Below are 6,784 nucleotides of genomic sequence, written 5' to 3' on the forward strand. Positions count from 1 at the left end.
CACAAACTCCTGTCAGATTTCCGGCGTCACTATTTGCATACTTATCAAGAGATTAAAAAAGTGTTTGTTTACGTTTTTAAAGCAAATTACATAAATAATTTATTTGATATCTAAGACAACTAGTATAATTTGTGTTTAAAATATATGATAATGGAAAGCAGCTTGTAGCTGCTTCTTCATCATCTACTGTTCCTTCTTATAATGAAGAGTGAATTAATTCACTCTTCTAAAATTCATTGTCTATTTTACAAAAATGAATATTCTACTGTTCTTCGTATAATGAAGAGTGAATTCACTGTTCATTGTAAAATTCATTGTCTATTTTACAATATTCAATTCATTGTCTATTTTACAAAAATGAATAGTGAAAAATGTTTTTAATGTTTCAGCTTAACCGGGTCTTTAATGTTCTAATTGGATCGGATTTGATCCAAATCTAAATATATTGAATCGAGATCAACTTAGTAAAATTAAAAAAATTATTTTTTATTTTTAATTATATCTTCCAGTTGGGCCGGGTCTTTAATATTCTAGGGAGACCAAATTTGATCCAAATTTAAATGCATTAAACTGAAATTTATCTAGTAAAATAAAAAAAAATTTATTTTTTTATTATATTTTTATCATATGATGATATAGTATTTGTAGAATTTGATCATAATTTTAATTTTATTTTTTATGATATTTTATGATATCGTATAATGATATAGCGTTTATAGAATTTGATCGCAATTATAATTTTGATATTTTATTTGTTGTCGTTACACGTTCAAGAAACTATAAAAACTGTGGTCTTTGTCGGGTGAATTTCGTACATATGAAATTATAAATAGTTAATGAAATAATAAAAAATATTTTATATATTATTGCACGCTTAAGAAATCATGAAAACTATGTTCTTTGTCGAATGAATTTTATATATGATAAAATTGTAGATAATTTAACGAAATAATAAATAATATTTTATATAAAATACTATTTATTTCATAATATAATAGAAATAATTAAATTTACAATATTTAAATTATAAATCATCAATATTAATATATATTATTTTTAGTTATTTTATAACACCAATTTGAAAAATATTCTTAAATAAACACATTAAATTACTTTTTATTTAACCTCAATTTCAATTATAATTTTAACCAAATATATATAAATATCAAACCAACTTTTTTTTATAAAATAAAATATCATTTTCTCAATTTCTCAATTTCAATTTTTTTTGGTAATCTTGATACCAATAAGCCCTTTGGTCCTATGCATCTCCGCCATTTCTACCTCCCACCAAAACTTCATTCATAACTCATTGATTCCTAAATAATTGGACCCAGTATATTTAGCCATTGAGTTCCAAAGACAATATCACGTCCTTCCACAGGTTAAAGAAAAAGTTCACGTGGAACTAAACCTTTTGCACTGAAAAATAAAGATCTTCACACAATCCTTTGCTCTTCATTTTATTGCATCTAAAATTCACCCTTTTTTGTGGGATAAAATCCAACTTTTGTAGCTGAATTCGAATTCAAAAGGTTATGGTACTACCGGAATCCACCATTATTATAACCACAAAATCCTCGCACAATCCTCGCATGATCATCCTCCTCTCGTGTAGCTCAACCTCTTGATGGTGGAGGTACGGGCTCAGGCGAAAGATGTTGAGGGTAAGGGTGGTTGTCTCGTGATTGATGGGGCTTTTCGAGGATACACCCACCCTCCCCTAGGTTCTTTATATATATGAGACTCATAGAGTCGTGCAAAAACAATTGTGTTAGACAAGGAATTTGGATTGTATGTTTGGACGTCAGCTAGTATTGTGTCCTTTAACCCACTCACGAAGCACACAACTTGTTCTTTGGAGGAATGGCCAGCTTGATGTAACAAACCAAACGATCAAACGTAATCATGGATGCTCTATGTTTGTTTAAGATTTGTGAGATCCCTAAAAAAACATTTGATATCTCGAAGGCCCGTGACTCGTACTTGAAAACCTTTTAATTGACACCTTCCTGACGATGTTTGAGATGTTGATACCATAAATGGACATCACCATCCAAGTAGTAACTGTCCATGGGAAGTTTGTCCGTCGCTTTCGAGCAGTGGAACTCGAAAAATTACTCTACCTAATAAATCCACCTGGTTTGATCTTCCCCATGCCATCATAGCGTGGAAAGTCCATTGTCTCGATGATGAAATTGAAGGGCTAGTGGAGACTGGAGAGTGCTAACGTAAGCAGAGGAGCTATGGCAAGTGAAAATGCTGATGTTGACCTTGAAGGACTTGTTAAACTTCCTTAAGCTTAAGCGGAAGCATAGTGAAGCTAATGAAGTTGAGAGTGAACAGAATGGCATAGTTGAAGATGGCGAAGCAAAGAAACTGAAAGCTGATGATGATGAAAAGAAAATAGTTAGAGTATATTAATAGGAATAGATATACTTCTTCGAGCTACAAGAGGTGTAAGAATAAGTAATAGTGGGCGAAGAATGATTCCCACAAAAATGTTCTTTGTATATATGAACCCTTTCTGTTTGATGAAAATTTTTCTTGTAAAAATGTTCTGAAATTTATTAATTAGCCCCTTTGAAAATATTTATCCTCTTAATTTCCCCTTCAGAGGTACTATCACTATCCATAGCAGTTGAAATGAAATCCTTGATTTGGGTCTTCAATCTCCATAATTCCTCCATTGTCCATAAAATGGCGAAGTGGAATCATTAACAATGCTTAATATGATTTATAATGGGGAAGAGGAAGCCCTCCTCGTCTTTTATATATGCAATTCTTTCTGAAATCTGTAATTGTTAGTTTCAATTAACAAGATCAAATATTTTTACATACAAGTATATAATATAATTTAAATTTAAATTATAAAAATATGTAGTTCAACAAAAAAAATCAATCAATTATCATAATAATAATAAAATATTAAAATAATAAAAGATATAAAATTAAAAATAATAAATTTTAAATTTTAAAATTATTTTATATTGCAGGTGCATAGTTATGGTTTCTAATTACATCATCTACTCCAAACTTCATTTTGTTTGAATTATGAAATGAATTTAGTAGGGGTATCTAAACGATATTAACTTCTTCCAATATACTGTATATTCTTTTTGGTATATTCATGTTTCTTTTAAAGCAATATTTCATCAAAAAAATTATTGAAATCTAAAAATTTCAATAAATATTCTAACAATAGTTGTACAAACATCCATTTATCAAACAAAAAAAATAATTAACGTTTAATGTTTTATATAAAACTTCTAAATACTATTTATAATTAGTTTACTCATCCAATTATAATTCAATTATAATGTATTCTTGAATTTTGTAAACATAATTAATAATATAATTTAATAAATAATTAATTTATTGTTATGTATATTTATTATAATAAAAAAATATTTTAAAAGCACATTCATATAACAATTAATATTTATTTAATAAGTGTATCATTTTTTTATGTATACATTGCTAAGATATACAGAATGAATTCTACTTTGCCCGCATTTCCATAAAAAAATAAAAATTGCATCATTATATCACTGTTGATTGTGACAACCTATTGCCCTATTTCACAACTGCGAACGCACCAATTATGTAGCCTGCGGCCGTTTCCACCACAATTAATCAAAATCAAACAAGAGATGAAATGATAGAAAAGACAGATTCCATCCAAATTATCATTTACTGGTTCTTATAATTCAGTGGAAGCAATCTTTCAACAATACATTAATTCTACTGTCTGAAATGGATGCATAAGGGAGAGCGACAGTTCATCTTCGTCCTCGCCTCCTTTTTTTAAAAAAACTAATTATTCATTTACCAATGCACTGATGTCAATGTAAATTTCACAGGCGCACGTTTGCCTCACCGCCCTTGCCTTTCGTTACATTTACAGTTTTTTTATCTAACCCTGTTTTCTTCTTATAGCCCTCCCTCCCTCCCTTTCTATTTCTTTTGTTGTTTTATGCTTGTTATCTTTCCGTTTCATGTTCTCTTGTTTCTCATCAGTACTCAATGGCTGGGCCTGCACATAACTACTACTTGACTGGGGCTGAGGACGATCTCACAAGGCAGGTGGCTGAGACCCTTGAGCCCTTGCGCTCCAGTTACTTTCCCATTGATGGGTTGACAAAGAAGTCATTGTTGGATTCTTTCCTCTCCGTCAAGAGCTTCATCAGTTCTGTGAAGATCGTCTGCGCTATTACTGAACAAGCTCCTTGGGGCTAGACGCTCCATTATAGTTGCACCCCGGATCAGTTCTTCAAGTTCTGTGGCTGGCTGAGGACCCCGGAGGGGGCAGAGCAGCTCGGAACCATTCAGAAGCAGGCAACTCTGAGGAAGAGGGCTAGGCCCGGGCGGGAAGTTGGGACAGTCGCTCTGGTCCACATTCTCAGTCAACTTTCTGATTTTTTGGAGGAGAAGAAAGGAAGGAGGTTTGAGTTAGAGGATGAGATAACAGAGTTGAGGCTTCAGATCGCCATGAAGCAGGCGGAGTTGGCGCGTGACATCACTAGGCTTGATACTGAGTTCAGGCCTGCATCAGAGTATAAGCAGATGGATGAGCAGGACCCTACCAGATTGTGTTTCCAGAAGTATGAGGAAGAGTGCCGGCGGGATGAGAAGGAGGCCGCCCCCCTGTCCGAGTCATTACTGGAAATGGTGCGTACTACGTACACCAACGAAGTGAGGGAATCCGACATGTATGATTTTTGCCGAGTAGATGGCCGTAAGGAGCCCCTCCTTGATTATGCTCATCAGAAGATAGCCTTCGCGGTTCAGGTGGAAAGCCGAGGGTGGTGAATTCCTTTCGTCACTACTTGACAGCGGCAGGTGGAGACGTGGTTGGTGAAGTTCGAGAGGAGGTTGTGGTCCGACCTCCTATCCCTCGTGCCGGTAGGGATCGCGGCAGAGCAGCTCGTGGGGCGGGCCAACGCGCTGCTGGCGTCATTACTCGACACTGAGCGCGTACTGGTCAAGTAAGTGGCGTGTAGGAAGCCGCTCCCGCAGAAGGTCGAAATGAGGACCTGGAACGTGGGATTGCTATTCGGGAACCTGAGGCTGGAGTTCTGAGGCCGTTCAGGGAGCAGCCGGGGGGGTCGATCCCCCACGCCCATAGTAAGTTTGAGGCTAAGACGCGGCGGGTGATAGGGGGGAGAGATGGCTAGCTGGTCCTTGGATATTATTAAGTATAGGGACGGTGGAAATTTTCAGATGCCATAAGATTGCTTGCGGATGCTTCAGAAAAGCCTCCTGGAAGCCTTTTGAGGAGGCAATTCATCGTTCCTACAGCTAGAGAGGCTCTCCTACATGAAGAATTTTAATAATGATGCTACAGCTGGCCCAGTCCTCCGGGCTTTTGGTATCAGGAGGAAGATGCGTCAGAAGGGGCCATCGAAGATTATGTATGGAGGTGCAATGACTCAGCGGGCAACGGCGTCCCTCCGGAAGAGGTTCTTCCTTTTACCACTGCGAGAGCTGGGCATCGGACCAGGCTCCTTCCCTCTTGATGAGGCATGGGAGAAACTGACCTCCGAGAAGCCTCTCTGGAGATGCGTGATGATGCTGGATGCCTCCGAGCAGGCTTTCTCCTCGCCGCTCTACAACATTCTCTCCCACCATACTAATGAGCAGCGGCATGATGAGAGATCCCGCTTCAGGAATACAATTGTTAGGGCCTCCTCAGATTGGGGAAAGCTTTGGGAGGAGGTGAAGAAGTTTGTAGTTGAGTTGGATTGGAAGAAATTTGACAGGGAGAGGCTTTTGTTATTATTCCAGATGCCGCAAACATGAGCACGCAGCCCCTTTTCTCTTTGTGTTTTTTCTTTCTCACCATTCTTTTCTTTTTTGACATTAAACACTAAAGAAGCCTGTAGGTATATATATTAAACTTGATTTGGGACTTGCAAGACCTGGATTACGGTCAAATGCTACGATCAATTAAAAAGAAAAAAAAATATAAATTTTAACAAAATCAATCAAACAATGGATTAATCAAATCAACTCTAAATTAATATTTTAGGCATTGCCGAACCACAGGATCGTCCTTGGAAGCTGTAAAAGAAAGAACAAAAAAGAAGAAGCTTACAGGGTAATGATCATATCAGAAAGCAACCAGCATGTCAACTTCATTAGTGGAGTTTCAAGACTCTCTCCACATAGGAAGTATAGTGATACAGAATTTATTTAATTCGATTCCTCGACACCACCCACCGTTTTTGTCTGCTATGGCGCTTGAATTCGTCTCTCTTCTTTTTGTGAGCTTGTGAGGTGGTCTCCCTCGTTTTTACCTCCACTTTTTTACCAGTAAACAAACAGGGACGTGCGAGAGAGAGGGCGGGAACTCCATGATCAGACCCTCAAATATCATTAAGGTTTCAACTCAATATTCCATGTATAATTTTTTTTTTCAAAATCACTTAATTCATAGCATCCAATGCCATTTAAGCCTTTTGTACACTATAATAAAAAACTCCCCATCAAATGACCTCCAAAAACTTAATTAACACACAATCTAATAGATGCACATTAAGAAAGAAGCATAAGAAAGGTAAAAGAAAAGGAAATTTAATTATTTAATCGATACTAGTATTGAATATCATAGATTGTTTGACTAAGGCTACACTAATGACATCCTTTCAAGCTAAAATCTCGAGTTGTTTCCTTTTGTTTTTCAATACCCATAAAGTGAAGCAGTACGAGAATGACGCATGAATTGAATGGCTAGTTTGAAAATTTATTTAAAAAAAATGTAAAATTTACATGAAATTCAGAA

The sequence above is a fragment of the Populus euphratica genome, unplaced genomic scaffold, assembly GCF_000495115.2.
Source record: "Populus euphratica unplaced genomic scaffold, PopEup_1.0 scaffold41.1, whole genome shotgun sequence".
Taxonomy (NCBI): Eukaryota; Viridiplantae; Streptophyta; class Magnoliopsida; order Malpighiales; family Salicaceae; genus Populus; species Populus euphratica.